Here is a 16,189-nt window from a genome sequence, read left to right on the forward strand (position 1 = left end):
TATATTGAAATTTATTTCTCACATTCATAAGGGACACCACAAATAAGTCGGACTCCTGTCTTTTCTCTTCCCCTTCTTATTCTTTGGATACAGTAGAGTTGAGAATATTAGTGCCTCAGTTAGAGTTACCATCTCACTTCCCATCAAAGAATTCATACAGGGGAGAACCACATCAATGCTTGGAATGTGGAAGGAGCTTCAGCTTAAAGCAAAGTCTCACTAGGCGTGAAATAATTCATGATGGAATGAAACTATAAAAGCAGTGATTGCTGGCAGTCACTGAATCAGAGACGGCTGTGCTACAAGGTGTGAATCTACACCCATACGTGTTTCCAGCACTCTTGTATATCCCTAGGCACACTCCTAACAGGTTTAGAATCTTACTGGAGTTAAAACATGCATCCACTATAAATATGTGTTTCTGTTCTTATCCTTATGCCCCATAAAGATGTTGCACACACCAGAGCAGGTATCTTCAGCCTTGTCAGACCCAGGACCCACTGTTAACCCAAACATGCATTTGGGGACCCATTTATTAATCTTCTACCATATATTTGTATACTGGTAGTGGTCCTCTTGCACCACACCTTGATTATACCCTTTAATCAGATTGTGACCCACTGGTCGCAACTGGTCCCAACCCACCAGTTGAAGACCACTGCCCCAGAGGAATAAAGAAAGATTGGTTTATTATAATAAATGGAAGTGATAGCATATACAGCTGCTGTTTTCAGGCAGCAAGCTTACAATAAAAGTCGGTAGCAAATTGGGCAGCATGCACACCTTGACCATGAGGTTAAAAATAATCCCTGTACTATCCTAAAGAAAGGTGTGGAATGGGTATATCTGTCCTAAAGAAAGTAGAACCTGTTAGGGATCATAGGTCTGTAGCTTTGGTCTGGAGTTCTGCTCTTCTCAATAGCCTCAGCCTGCAAGACTACAGCATCCCTCTCAGCCCTTTGGTCCATGTCCAGCAAGGCATGAAGCAGGGAATTCCACTGGAGCTTTGAACTACCCAACTATTGAGAATCAGGGATTAAAGTATTATTTGGAGCCAACGTATCCTTATGGGAAAGGGATGAGTGAGGGTTATAACAGCTTTATTTTTTAGTACCATTGTTTGTTTCCTACAAGTTCCTGTATGTTTACTATTTTGAAGTTGAAAGGAGAAGATGCTGGTTATATTATATTTCTCCTGTTTCATGAGTTTACCATTGGAGGAAGATTCTGTAGTCTGTGGAGAATGCCATTCTTTCCCACAGGAGGTGATAATTAAATTTTGCTGGTAACACAGGATTAGTGTACTGAGGTTTACATTAAGCTTTAGGAGGTCAGGATATTTACCCATATATTCCAGAACACATCACAAGTTACAATTTCTAGTGTTGGTTCATGCCACGATAGCCATACATTACTCAGAAATACGCCCCACTGAATTCAGTAGAGATTGCTTACTTACTAGTATGACTAGGGTTGCAGCTTGAATAGGCTAGTCCTACCAGTGTCGCACAGAACTTTTAACAAGTTACCCCATCTGTTTCTAGAGCAATGGGAAATTATTTCCCCAAGGATCCAGTTTATTCATTCCTTCGACATCTTTCCAGCCATGGCAGGCACTGTAACTTTCCCAGTGGTTTGACTTTACCCTCAAAGGTGCACTCCTCCATTGTCTCCTGAGAAAGACTGATGCCAACCAGTGACAGTAAAAACAACACAGCCCCAGCCCTTTCATTAAAAGCATTCAGGTTCCCAAAAGGCTGTTGGAACAAGAAAGTCTGCTGGCAGAAGGACAACAAGGAGGAAGTAAGTCTAGCTTCTCCAGGGAGGGCATTCCAGAGTCTGGGATCAACCACCGAGAAGGTCCTCTTCCACATCCCTACCAAGGGTGGCTGTGAAGGTGGCAGGACCAGGAGAAGGTCCTTCCCCAAAGATCCCCAAACCCAAGTAGGTTCATATGAGGGAATATGGGCATTCAGATAGCTTGGACCCAAGCCAAATAGGGCTTCATAGCTCATAACCAGCATTTTGAATTCTGCCTGGAAACAGACTGGAAACAGGATGACTCAGCTGGTTAGAGTGTGGTGCTGATAATGCCAAGGTTGCAGGTTCGATCCCTGTATGGGACATCTGCGTATTCCTGCATTGCAGGGGGTTGGACTAGATGATCCTCAGGGTCCCTTCCAATTCTATGATTCTAAGACTGGTAGCCAGTAGAGCGATTATAAGAAAGTTGAATGCTCCCTATAACCACCCCCTTTCAAAAATCTGGCTGCAGCTCTTTGAGCAAGCTGGAATTTCTGTGCACTTTTCCACATAGAGCAAATTACAGGAATCAAGAGAGGATGTAGCCAAAGTGTGTGTGTCCCTGCCCATCTGCATAAGTCTTTAAAGGGCTGCTTGGCTATTGTTTGTTTCTGCTATAAATCATTCTGTGTTCACTACCTTTTGATCTTTAGGCGCTAAGCAGAAACATCCTTCTTCTCATAGGCCTGTTATTTTATATTGTAAACTGCCCTGTGATCCTCACATGAAGGGTGGTATAGTAGTAGTAGTAGTAGTAAGAAGAAGAAGAATAAGAATAAGAATGGGAGCCTAGTAAGTTTGAAATAAGCATAGATATCACCCTTGTATTTGATGCTCTGCTGAGAGCAGAGGAGAGATACAGCACTCCTCCACCAGCCTGCTCTCTATTATCTGCATGCAATTCTTCATCACCTGTGGCTATCAGATTAGTGCTTAAATACAAGGCTTGTTTATTTGTTCGTGGGTTGCTATATCCTTTGACTGCACCTTCAGTCTGCCAGCCTTGATAATCAGCCAAGAAAAGTTCATATAAACTTTTGACTCCCCACCCCGCCTGTTCCTATGCATGAATATTAAAATGCCCTTGTTATAAATTTTAAAGAACATTCCATATGAACTTGACTTCCTTCCCCCCCCCCTCAGTGGACTGAAATGTGAAGTCAATATTAATATTTAGATTTTATGTACAGTCGGCTCTGCTTTGTAGCTCTGCTGTCATCAGCTCTTGCAATAGATTCTTATAATCTTCAAAGGCTAGGATTTCAGCTTTCATAGAAGCGGGCCTATTATTTTGCAGGCACAGTTATATGGATTCAAAATCTCAGTGTTGCAGAAATGCTTTTGATGGGTTTGAAGCTTGTATGTTATGTAAAGTTAGCTGTCTTATTCACAGCTTGAAATTGCAGGGGACAGAAAAAGGACAAATTTCTCCTAATGAAGCTCTAATGCAGCATTCCAGTAACTTTTTTAAAAAAATCCTCTTTCTTTTTACCCGATTTATATTTATGAAATAAAATATATCCTTCCTACAAAAATGCATTGCTGTTGTTTTTCTAAGTACTTTCCAAACATCTGTACCAGCACGACAACATTTACAGCACAAGCCAATGCATGTCTACTCAGAAGTAAATCCCACAATGTTCAGTGCAGTTTAAGGCTGAACAGTCAGAAGACCTCAGATCAGGTTAGATGCATTCATATCCAACCTTCCTCTAAGGAGTTCAGACAGTACCTAGTGACTGGTCCATAGCTGTCAACTTTTCCCTTTTCTTGCAAGGAATCCTATTTGGAATAAGGGAATTTCCCTTAAAAGAAGGGAAACGTTGACAGCTATGGACTGATCCAAGGTCTCATTGTGAACTTCTTGTCTGGGGGCGGGGGCTGAATCTGGGTTTTCCTAGTCCATGGGAACCTGTTCCAACTCCAGCTTACATCAGCCTGGCCAATGGTCATGGTTGATAGGAGTTGCAGTTCAACACCACCTAGAGGACCACAGGCTCCTGACTGCCTCTGCAGCAATCTGCATGGTGATGAAGAGGCAGCCTTGTGTATGGAGTCAGTATCTTGAATGACCTCTGCAAAAGGCATTGGGTCCCTTTCCTCATTCAGTGGCACTCAGTGGTGAAAGTTCTCAGCTCGGTGCTGAAGCGCCTCTAGATGTAGGGCTACTTCCAGTCAGAAGGATGATGATAACCATAACTCTTCAGTTTGCTGACACCAGCTTGCCACATAAATTAAACCACGCCAGCCCATTCCTTTCTAGTGTTACTAGCAAGGATTAGAGCCCAAATGGGGATGGCTATTGAATCGCTCGCTAAAGGGGCAAGGAGAACCATTTTGGATTCAGAACACAGTGAACACACAAACTGGGTGAAAGCTAAATATTTCATTAAATACCCCACAGAAAGCTACAAAGTACCAGCATCAATGGGTGTGATGCCTGAGCTTGCTGGTACATAATGCTTTCTAGATAGCCCAGCCCGTGCAGAGCTTGTCTGAGACCCGGGGTGGCCATCTTGTTAGAATAAAGTTATAAACTCAAACAAAAAAACAGCCAGCAAACATAAGATGGCAAGGGAGTTCAGATAAACCAGTTTATTGCAACATCTCCAACACAGTATATCTTACATGCTTTAGAAACTCAAAAGTTAGTAGAGTGGTACCTCAGGTTACATACGCTTCAGGTTACACACTCCGCTAACCCTGAAATAGTGCTGCAGGTTAAGAACTTTGCTTCAGGATAAGAACAGAAATCGGGCTGTGGCAGCGCGGTGGCAGCAGGAGGCCCCATTAGCTAAAGTGGTGCTTCAGGTTAAGAACAGTTTCAGGTTAAGAACGGACCTCCGGAACGAATTAAGTACTTAACCCGAGGTACCACTGTAATCACTAATCAATCATACCCAAGTACTGTGCAGCCTTTGGTCACACCGTTCATCGTCTCATCAACTAGTGATCCAGATAAAAGATTGAATAGTTCAGTACTAGAAATAGAAGCACAAAGGGAACATTGGGAAGTTTGCTGTATGTTAATGCACATATAAGCATAAATATAAACTCAAGATACCTGCTTTCTAGATTTCTGTTCAGCAAAACACTCTATAATGGTATTTTGGTCGATAAGATCTGGGATAGAATGTTCGATGCTGAGAACGAGAAGATCATTAAGGCGTTCATCACCCATGGTTGACTGAAGTGAGTTCCAACTCAAGATAACTCCAGCACCAGACATGTGGTTTTAACAGACTCTCAAGTCCATGAGATGCACCACCACCTAATCTGATCTGATGCTGCATGCACAGGCCCTCCAAGTGTCCCTGTTTTCCAGGGACAGTCCCAGATTTACAGAAGCTGCCCCGGTTTCTGATTTGATCCTGGAATGTCCCACTTTTCCTTAGCACATCCCTATTTTCATCAGAGAAATGTTGGAGGGTATGGAGTTATGCAAACCCCGAGCCAAGGAGATAAATAACTATACAACCTTTAGAAGACATCTGAAGGCAGCCCTGTATGGGAAAGTTTTTAAATGTTTAATGTTTTATTATGTTTTTCTATATGTTGGAAGCTGCCCAGAGTGGCTTAGGAAACCCAGTTGGATGGGCGGTGTATTATTATTATTAAATAGGGCATCCTTATTTCCAGCAAAGAAATGTTGGAGGATATGCATGCTAGTATGCAGTAACAGAGGTCCAGATTTTACTATTGAAGCCTTGCAGCGCATACGGACAAGTATGAGCGTCTTGCTCATTAAGCCGCTGGTCAGCTGCGAGGCATGGGGAGTTCTTGGCAAGAGAGCGTAAGCCTCCAAGGCCAGTGTACTTGGCTGCCCTTCTTTTGCACAGGCTTGCTAAGTTCATGGACTGTTTAGTCCATGGGAAATGAAAGTGTTTTAATCTACTTTGTTAAGTTTGCTCTGATAAGGATAATATTTTCTGACAAGGATGATATCTGATGTGGTTTCTTCCTGTTTTAACACCCTGATGCTTGGAAGCCCCAACCTTGAGACACTTCAGGAGCTGCTGGAAATAGAAGGTTTTTTAGGCTAACTGATAAAGGGGAAAGCCTCATAGAATAATTTCCTCCCTTTATATGGTGGCAGCGGAACATTGTGTTAGCTGGGGATTCCCTTCCTTCAGAAGGGATGGCTGGAAGTTGGTCATAACAATCTGCTTCCCATTTTGGACTGGTGCAAGCTGCAATTCTCCCTCCTGGCAAACTGGAACAATGGTAGTGTTGCTGTAGTTGTAATATTGCTTTATAATGGATATAGGCTTAAAGGTGATATAAAATGATTTAAAAACAACCAAAGCGGCTTTGTGTCTTGAAATTAAAAGACCATAGAGGGTATCCTGGGCCCAATTTGTTAATTCATGAAAGAACCTTAAACCTGGTCTGGTAGTGTATGGGCAGTCAGCACAGTCTTAAGATAACTTGAACTTATTTCAGCTCAGATCCACCTTCGATATTAAACCAAAATAAATTTTTAAATCAAGCTATGCTACACTCATTATTTTCACAATGAAAAAAGGGGGGGGGAGAAATGACATAATCAAAGTAACACAAATATTGTGGAATTAAAAATGCAACTAGCCTTGCTCTCTGCCTTTTATCTTATTATAATTATTATCTTGTAAGTAGTGACTGACCCAAAGTGAGCTTCAGGGCTGGGTGGGAGATTTGAACCCAGGTCTCCCTGGTCCTAGTGCAACACTTAGGTAGCCTAGTCACAGTCATTATGAAAGTTCATCAATACACACAGCTGCCAGTCAATGTCAACAACACTAAGCAAGATGGACTAAGAATATGCTAGTGTCCTATGTTGCTATGCTGTGTGTAGCAAGCATCAGTTACTGTGTTATTAAGGGTGTAAGGTGATTTATCTGTCCAGAATGTTGGCGCTTCCTCGCTATTTAAATATCAAGTAAGTGCAACAAGTGATCAAATTATCTGGTATTACCAGCTTAAAGCACTCAAAACACACAGTAGCTTTAATCACCCATGAATCATGTCAGGTCACAGTGTAATGACAGAGTAAGAGAGTTTCAAGGTGGAGTTGCTATATTCACATGCAACTTCCTTTCAACGGTGCGGAGTTTGGAAGCAATTGTTTTCAGCTGTTAGAGAAAGCTTCCTAAAGATAGCACAATTCAGCAGTAACAGAATCAGATTCCACACGATAAAGAGAAAGCATCCTTTTATTAACTAATTTTCTTATGGGGGAAAAAAAATAAACCCTTTAAATTTCTGGTCTTCAGCTTGTGGGTCAGAACCCACTAGTGGGTTGGGGCCCAATCCAATGTGGGTCACAACAGGAGCACTCCCTCCTGTGCAAATATATGGCGAAATATTAAGAATTTGGTCCCCAAATGCATGCTTGGGTTTAAAGTTGGTCTTGGATCTGAAAAGGTTGAAGATATCTGCTTTAAATGAAGTGATGTGATTTACCAGAGAGACAGAGTGACATAATGTTTAGTGAGCGCTGCAACCCCAGAGTCGTCCGCGACTGGACCTAACGGTCAGGGGTCCCTTTACCTTTAGGATTGGGAAGGAGACCCAAGTGCAAATCCTCCACTTTGCCATGAAATGAACCGAGTTACCCTTAGGCCAACAAGCAGCCTAACACACATCTAGGGGTGTTGTGAGGATAAGAGGAAGCATGTGTATGTAACCTAGAGCTCAAAGGAGGAAATCTGCAGATGCGAGGGAAAGAAGGAAGTAGTATAGCATAGCATAGCAGCAGCTGTGCAACCTGATCTTATTGGACTTCCTTCCATGTAAAGGTGTACGGAATTTGTACAGCCAGATCTACTCAGGAAGCAAACTATACAGTTTAATGGGACTTATTAGTAAGTATTTAAAAGCATTTATAAACCGCTTAATATTTGATAAATCTCTTAAGCAGTGTTCACTACAAAACCAAATTATTATAAAATAGATAAAAGCATATAAAAACAAGTAGAGCAGGAATTCAGGACACTCAGTTGCCCCAGCGAAATGCGTATGGAATCACTGCAAACTAATTTCCCCCAAGCATATTTTACTCTAAAACAAGCCTTTCTGCGTTCAGTGGGACTTTCTTCCACAAAGCACTGTAGCAGATGTACACAGTGAAGTATCTAAGTGTTAGCCATGTATCTGCTCAGGATAGTAGTACCGCTGTATTCTGCCTATTCAGACCACACCTGCAATCCTGTGTTCAGTTCTGGGCGCAGTAATTTAAGAAGGATATTATTGACAAGATGAAACATGTGCAGAGGAGGGCAACTGAGATGATCAAGGGTCTGGAAACCAAGCCTTATGAGCAATGGTTGAGGGATCTGGGTATTTTTAGCCTGGTCAAGAGAAGACTGAGAGGAGGTATTAAAGCCATCTTCAAATATCTCAAGGGCTGTCCCATGGAGGATGGGGCAAGCTTGTTTTCTGCTGCTCTGGAGGCTAGGATCTGAACCAATGGGTTCAAGTTACAAGGAAGGAGATTCCGACTAAACAACAGGAAGAACTTTCTGATGGAAAGTGCTGCTGGACAGCGGACCGGCCTCCAACAGAAAGTGGACTCTGCTTTATTGGAGGTTTCTAGCACTGCAGAGGGTCCCTCGAGGTCCCTTCCAACGCCACAATTTTATGATTCTGTAAGTCCAGGGGAGCCCAACAGAGCTTTTCCCAGCCTAATTTCGGGGGCACGTGCACTCAGAAGCAAGCCCCAGGTTATTTGCACCATGGGATTGTCGCGGAGCGGGGGTGGGTGGGGGCAACCTTCCTTTTCTTTCCCCTTCCCTCCGGATTGTTTTGCCCAGGGTGGGGTGGGGAGGGCGGGGTATTGCACGGGATCCCTGGGCGCTGCGCGCGCCCCGCCTTGCTCATTATCACCATCCCTCCGCCTCTTCTGGGCGATACGTGCGGACTCGAGCCTCCCCCGCGCTCGCAGGGGAACAGCCAGGGGCGTGGTCGATGGCAGTGATGACGTAGCGAAGCGGAGGCGGAGAGAACTGGAAAGCGAGAGGAGCGGGGTGCGTGGGGAGGGGGGGCGGAGAAAGAGGGCTGCACGAGTCGCGCAGGCGCAGCACCTTGTTTACCCCGTTCTTATCCAGAATGTGTCTTATATGCTGTCCTTTACCCCCCTCCCCCTCCCTTGCATTCCCGAGTCCTCCCGGCAGATGCCGCTCTAGGCCCAGCAGCGGAGAGCGTGCTCGGTGGCCGCCAGGTGGCGCCTGCGCTCTCCATTCGCTCTCCTGCCGCCGAGCTGCGAACACCCCAAACAATCCCCAGCGCCGCCGCCACCGCCAAATTAAATAATCCGCCCGTTTCGCTCCCTTCAAACCCCCCCTCCCACAACGCCCCGCTCGAGGGCCCCCCCTTCTCGGCCTTCCTACTAGGCCCCACTTTCCACCCCCCTCCCCCGCTGCGGGGGCCTTTGAAGGTAAGGGGTCGACCTGACCCGAGTTGTTTGGCCTTGGAAGTGAGAGCGAGGGAGGGAAAGCAGAGAGGAGAGAAGCGAACTGCAATAATTACTTGGAAGAGGAGAGCAAGCGAGAGAGAGGACAGGGGGGGGAAAGGCGCGCAGGGCCCGAGGAGCCCCGTCACCGCCAGTCCAGCCAGGCCTGCCGGGTGAGGTAAGTTCGACCGTGGCGTAGAAGCTTCTGGAAGTTTATTTTTCTGAGGAGGGAAAATTCCGAGGGGGGAAGTTGTTTGTTTGAAATCAAATCGCCGCGAGGGGAGGGGCGCGCGCGTGTGTTTGCGGGGTTTTGTTTTTTTAAAAAATAAAAAAATTATTATTTATTTTTTGAGCGGCGGCGGAGGGGGGGGTGTACGGAGAAGGAGGCAGCGGGCGGTGGTGGGGGGGGGGAGGAAGGAAAGAAAGGGAAGCGGCCAGGGGCAACAACAACAACGGCGGTGACGGCGATGTTGTGTAATATATATAGATAGATATCTGGAAATATCGGTGTCCCTATCCATCTTTCTTTGAATATGGAATGTAGGGCAGGCCTCGGAACAGCTCGAGTCTGAGGGGAAACTCGCAAGCGCAGGCAAGATGGAGGACGCGGGGCCGAGCGAGCGAGGAGGGAGGAGGAGATGGTGGGGGAAGAAGGCGAAGGAGCCCCACAGACGCTGCCTGCCCTCCCGCCTCCCCTCATTCGCTCGCCCCTTTTCCCGGCGCTCCCTTGGACGCGGCGGCGGGAGGGAGCGAGCCTCAAGACGGAAATAACCCCCCCCCCCATTTTTTAAAAAAAAATTACAAATCGCACCAGTCTTAAAATTGCTGTTTTTCTTCTCTTTCTCTGACTCCATTCCCCCCTTCGCCAACCAACCTCCTTTCAACCGGAGAGGAAAAAGGCCTAGCCCGCCTCCTTCGGGCGCAAAAAAATGGAGACTCGCCCCTATCCGTTCCTCTGTGCCCCCCTCTCCCCCGAAAAAAACACGATCCAGGGGTTATTGTGTGGGATGGGGAGGCTGCCAGGGTAGGTAAGAAGGAGAGGATGCGAGCCTGTGTTGTCTACTATTAAGAGCTACGGCTGGCAAGATGGAGGATTTCCAGCAGATTATTTTTGGAGGGGATGGAAAGGGGTGTGTAGTGTGTTAGAAAAGGGCACTTCGTTGGATATGTTGGGTTTTTTAAAAAAACACCACCACCACCACCACCACAACAGCACAAATGCCTAACCTCTTAACGTTGTGAACCGCCCTAAGATCTGCGCATGAAGGGCGGTATACACATCGTAACAAATAATAATGATGATGATTTTCTCAGCTCCCCAAGCCGGGAGAAGACGAGTCGGACTTCTCGGTTCTCCGTGGGAGGAAGCTACGGGGGCGCTTGTAAGACACGCTTGGTGGCAGAGAAATCAGGAAGGGTGTTTTAAAAACGATTAGTGGTGTTTCTGCCTTCCGATCCTTCTCTACCCCCCCAGCACCCCGGTTCCCCTCCCACACCCTCCTCCACTTCAAAGCGATGAGAATGAAAATGACATACGTTTTATTATTTTTAAAATTGCTTTGCATATTGGGGAATTAAAAACTTGCGAGCGGGCGTGTGCCTCGAGCTGGACGGAAAACCCTCAACTTTTCTTGTCCTCCTGTGACTTTGGCAGAGGGACAGTATATCATGGGAAAGGGAGGAGTGAACACTCCTGTCTTTCTCTCTGTTCGGGCAGGAACTTTTGCGCGAGTTGTTTCTCCACACCGATAATGATTTTTTAAGTGAGCTGTTGGGAAATCGTGGGATTTGCTTCTTGCCCATTTCCATCTCGACGCATTTTGAAAGTGTGAGGAATGTACAGCCCGGTGTCCTGAACATGTTTACGTAGAAGGAATTTGCACTGTGTTCAGACAGCCTTTACTCACCAGTAAAAACCCCAAGGATTGTAACCTTAGACATGTCGTTTCCCACCCCCACCCCCGGCCTTTTATGTTTTATGGTGGCCGCTTTGAACTGTTAGTGGTGATGGTGGGGGAACCAAACCCCTGTTCAAAGTGACTTTTTGGTGTGCTTGTGCTGCTGGAAACCCCGCTGGGTCGCTGCCGGGTGGGAGGGGAGGAAGAGGCGGAAGGAGGCTGTTTAATAGCTTTGGGTTTTTTTTTTTATTTTGGCGCCACTTTTGTTTTAGATACAGTACTCGCTTGTCGCTCTTTTCCTGTTCTCTCCACACTCTTAGAAATTGAGCTGATTACTCTCCAGGTATGAACTGGTCCCACTTTCTTAGACGTAAACCTCTCCTTCCGTCGGCGGATCTGGTATTTTTGTATCTTGGGTGTTTGTGTTTGTGTGTGTGTGTTTGTGTGCGTGTCCGTCCGTCCCTGAAAATAGGGCGGCGGCGAAACGACCCAAAGTGGGTGAAACCTTGTGAGATTCTTCCCACTCCCGATTTTTGGTGGTGTGCGGTGTCTAGCGTGAACTTGCTGCCCTTGGATTTTGAAATGTGTTAGTTTTACCGCCTGCTTTTTCCATTTTCTGTTGACTTGTTAAGCTCCGTTTTGAACCTCTTTGTGTCCACTTTCAGCACATGTATGTATATATGGGGCAGGGTATTGATCAACTTGCCAGTCGACAAAAGCAACTGGGGGTCTCCCCGGGCGCTGCTGCCCTCGAGGCTTCCACACCGCGTCTTGTAGCCCTTATTCGGTAGTTCCCTTCCTGCGGTGAGGGAGGAGGTGCTTTTGGCTGCCACACCCCATGTTTGTTTCATTCTAGCCGAGGCTCGGCTCGTCCCCTTTCCCCATGGAGATGCCGGCTTAGCTCCGTTCTCTCGACGCCGACGGGTTAAGAGGAGGAAACCTGCCGAACAAAATTATCTGTTGTTGTCGTCGTCCTCCTCTTAGGGAAGGAGGGTAGTTTTCTTTTTTTCTCAGCATCATGGGGGGAGGGCGGGGAGTCGGGTTACCGAAGTGCGTCACACACAGTCCTTGTTGATGGGGCCTACTCCGCAGCCGACTTGTGCTTCGCTGTTCGCAGAAATCACCCCCGCCCACCCTCTCCCTGCATTCTCGCTTTCGTCAGCCTCGCTAGAAGACACCGAATCTTCTATTCTTGGCAAGTGGGTTTAAGTGCACTTGAGGAAAGGCTGGATTTGTAAACATCTGAACACGCGTGTGTTTCTGAATGCAAATCATTTGAGTTTGTGGACAAAGTAGTGCATGATTTAAGACCTACTCCCTGAAAGTGCTAAGGCCTACTCCCTGAAAGTGCGCTGTAGAAAGAGAGGTATTTCAATCCACACCTTGGGGCTGCCATCAGAAACATCGTCTGGAGTCTTGCAGATACAGCATCTGCCCTGAATTTCAACCAAAGCTTGCGTCTCTGCTTAAGGACACAACAGAAGCTTTGTAAGTTAAGACTGTTCTCAGTAGTGTACGGTGCTTATAGATTTGGGGTGTTTTGCAGTGGAGATATAATACTTTCCACGTGGTGTCTCTTCAACATGGGGTATGATATTTTGGAATAAAAGGACACTGCGCTCTGCAGTGCATTGTTTACAAACAGCCTAAAGTTTCTCAGCAAGCTAGGAGGTGATGGTCAGTATTTTTACTACCATAGATTAATAATGTTTCATGGTTTCATAACCTAGAGCCTGTCTTAGCCCAACCTCAAAAGGTGACCCACTTTTAAGATTATACTGTATTCTTTTCATTTTCTCCTCTTTGGCTCTCTCTTCCAACTCAACTCCTTGCCATTCCTTTCTTATTTCTTTGTCTTAATCCTGCCCTTCAATCTAGGGTCTCAAAGTGGGCTACAGCAATTGAAACACAATATTAAAAATAGTTCAAAACAACTTAAAATCATAAATTGCTGCTGCTCTTGCAATTCACATTCAGTTGGATATGATCTACATGTGTCACTAGCCTGTTTTATGACTGCTCCCTTACCACCTCAAACTAGGGACATTTTTGACATTATGTAACACTTTGGCCGAACTGTGGTGTCAGATATGTTTGTACAAAGTGCTGAAAAGTTATTAACAGCTCTGTAATCATGGAGTGCTTAGTATTTAGTTGCTATTTTCTGAGTAAAAACAACTAAGAGTCTGGTTGGTACCTTATTGTGGAATTGTGGAATTAGCTTAGCTTTTCTGAACCAGAGCTTGCCTTTACTGTATAAGAGATCTGGCAAAGTGAGATTTAGTCCGCAAAAGCTTGTTGTTGTTGTTTAGTTGTTTAGTCGTGTCCGACTCTTTGTGACCCCATGGACCAGAGCACGCCAGGCACTTCTGTCTTCCCCCAAAAGCTTAGCCCCAATAAATGGGTTAGTCTGTAGAGTGCCACTATATTCTTAGTTGCTCCTAGTGGAACAGACTAACGTGGCTACCCTTTCGAATTTTGTGAGACAAAACTGTAGGGTGCCCATAGGTTGATCAAACCAATGGCATTTTTCTGAGTTTGGGGGTTGTGGAAGAACAGTTTCTTGCTAGTTTTTCTAGTTTCCATGGCTCTTGCTTTAGAACTTGGATAGGCAAATATATACATTCCTGAGACAGAGATTTTCTCTGGTGCACCCCAGGAGCAGAATTCACAGTGCAATTCAAAACAGTGCTATGCTGAGTAGGAAAGGTTAGGGTGCATTGTATATTCCAATGCACTGAACTGGCCTTGAATTAGTATAAATAACTTATAGCAGCCAAAGCTCTCTTGGCATAAATTAAGGTGATAGAAGTTACACTGGTGTAGAGGGCAAAAAGGGTGTGTGTCAAGAATGGGAAATGGGTTTGCTGGAGTGGAGAGAGGAATAAACAAAGTAATGCTGATCCTAGCTGATTTCACTAGCAGAACTCTGCGTAAGATACACCACTAAAACTGCAGGTAAAACTAAAATCATCCCATAAGAGTCAACTAAAGGGCAGAAAATAACACTTTATGCTTCCCACCCCACACAGCCTGGCACCACATACCCTGCCTGAAGCAGCTAGAATGTAGCTTACATTGCCATATGAGCATCTTGGTTGCGAGTCTGGAAGACCTGCTCCCTGTCTTTGTAACCCTTTCCTACTTTGCCTGGGTGGGCAGTGCCCTGACGGACTCTAGCTACAAAAGCTGAGGTGGCTGAGTAGACTCTTGTGTTGGGGGATTGCTTGTGGGATTTTGTTACTGTTGTTGATATAATTTTTTGGTATCATTTTAAAATCTCATTATTTATGTGGAACTTTCTCAATTTGGTTATATACTTCTTGATATGCTTTATTTATTTCTGAGTATTGTTATGTCTGTAATTTTGAAATTCTTTTTCTATTGTCAGGCACTTTCAGCATAGTTTTATCTATGGAAAGGGAACATTCAAATAAAATGATGATCTGCTTGCTTAGGATTACTTTGCTCAAGACCACCACTTCCCTGATACCACATTCTTCTGCCAGTCCCCCCCCCCCTTTCCATACACACAAGATCACCCTCCCCGGACCTGGAGGCTGATGATTTCAAATTTATGCTCAAATTTGTCAAATGCTTCTGACTATGAACTTTATAACAGTTGGTGCTCACTCAGTAAATTACTGTCCTTTTGTTTCTCATAATACAGTGGTACCTTGGGTTACAGATGCTTCAGGTTACAGACGCTTCAGGTTGCAGGTTAAGAACTTTGCTTCAGGATGAGAACAGAAATCGTGCAGTGGCAGCGGGAGGCCCCATTAGCTAAAGTGGTACCTCAGCCTAAGAACAGTTTCAGGTTAAGAACGGACCTCCAGAACGAATAAAGTTCTTAACCCAAGGTACCATATATAGTTGTCCTGATGGAAGATAATGTCTGATAGCCTCAATTCCTGTGCAGTTCTGCTGAATTTTCAGGAAAATACACCCTATACATTTGTTGCCAGATCACATATTTACCATGTGCTGAATGTGTGTGAAGGGAAATGTATTTTTCATGTGTGAGAAGTAAAGTATGGCGTTTGATGGTTTACTTGGCAATGTGAGTTTTTGAGACGTTAGTGAATAGCTCAAAGTCATGTGGATAGGTGTTTGAACCAGGTCTCCCTGGTCTAAGACCAGCACTCTAATTACTATCCAATACTGTACAGGACTGGCTTTTCATATTAGTTGTGTTTGCAAGCGGGGTGGGGAGTTGCTGATTCAGCCAGTGGTCATTCCCGATAGAGTAGAATGGTTGAAGGTTGGTAATGTTGTAGAGTGCCATTCCAGGTTATGAAAAGTTGAAATGATTACTCACATGGTTGTGAGTCTGTTCTGATTTGAACACATGGGCAGTTGCATTCATCTATAAAAAATAAAGTCAGTTTTTTGCTCAAGCAGTTTTTGGTGGTGGGCACCATCTTAGGGCACACACAGATTGTATAGAAATGCCTTTCTCAGATAATATGCTTAGCTTGAAGCTATGTTTCTGGAACTGTGATATTCTGTGTCTCAAAACAATGCTATTATATATAGCAATATAAATTGTTGATTTTGTGTACCCTTTATCTTGCACCACTCAAGTTGTCATGTGAAAAAGAACTCATTTGACTAAAATAATAATCTGAATTTGTTTTAAACAAACAGCTATGGCAAAACTAGCCACATGTTTCTGTCTGTCTTGATCCTCCCAAGGTAGTGGTTTATTACTGATCCCAGCAGCTGTTTGAGTCCAGGGAAGGATTTCAAAAAATACATATTTCAAAGTCAGTTTATTAGCCATCGTGCAGTTAACCACTACATTCAGGCACTAATCCAGGGATTGCACAGCCGCTCCTGATTTCAGGTGCTATGAAGAAATAATCTGTATATCGTTGGTGTACTTATGACAACTCTCATCAGCCAAGGCAGACTTATCACAACCACTTTTACACCACTTATGGACCAATATTACCATGAGAAAGGATTGTTTTAAAATTATTTCAAGCTATGTGGTAGTGTTCTAATTCCTTACTGATTTGCTTATTGAGTGCTTGTTACTCTATAGCCCCTATTAAGC

The 16,189-nt window shown here is 44.8% G+C and overlaps 1 protein-coding gene across 13 annotated transcripts in view; it reads left to right on the forward strand.

Moving 5' to 3' along the window:
• Positions 1-9,010: 9,010 nt before the first annotated feature.
• STAG2 (STAG2 cohesin complex component) overlaps positions 9,011-16,189 on the forward strand; it is a 61,996-nt gene continuing 54,817 nt past the window's right edge. For 2 of the 13 annotated variants that reach the window (XM_083596793.1, XM_083596785.1), the window contains exon 1: positions 9,011-9,410. The gene's annotated coding sequence lies outside the window, so the exon portion shown is untranslated. Of the gene's footprint in view, positions 9,411-11,167; positions 11,474-12,059; positions 12,619-16,189 lie in introns of those variants that run through there. The other 11 variants (XM_083596787.1, XM_083596786.1, XM_083596794.1 and 8 more) reach the window with 8 other exon arrangements.

Source organism: Podarcis filfolensis (genome assembly GCF_964270895.1).
Source record: "Podarcis filfolensis genome assembly, chromosome: Z".
In the NCBI taxonomy this organism is placed as follows: Eukaryota; Metazoa; Chordata; class Lepidosauria; order Squamata; family Lacertidae; genus Podarcis; species Podarcis filfolensis.